Genomic DNA, 371 nt, shown 5'->3' on the forward strand with positions numbered 1-371 from the left:
TTACACAGATTTTTTTGTTTATGATTAATGCTTAAAGGCTTTGTGCTTTTCTTAAACATCTAAGCTCGCCTAAGATAAGGATGAATGATTTATGGATATCAAGAAATGGGTTTTAGCTATAAAATTAGTTTAGCTAAGAGCGAGTAAATTTCAAAAATGCTCAAGATGATCATTTCGAGATTTTTATTTTAGGAATTGATTGTAATAAATGTTGTGTGATAGGAACGATTGAAAACTCCTTAGATTTTGCCAAAACGGAGTTGTGATTGAAGCTAGGAATCAAATCTCCATCTAGGGGAGTGTATACACCACTTTCAAATTATTTTGATATGTTAAGCTACCATGATTTCTATGAAAAGGATTATTTATGT

This window comes from Theobroma umbraticum, unplaced genomic scaffold, assembly GCF_002168275.2.
Source record: "Theobroma umbraticum cultivar Fairchild unplaced genomic scaffold, ASM216827v3 scaffold_39.0, whole genome shotgun sequence".
Classification (NCBI taxonomy): Eukaryota; Viridiplantae; Streptophyta; class Magnoliopsida; order Malvales; family Malvaceae; genus Theobroma; species Theobroma umbraticum.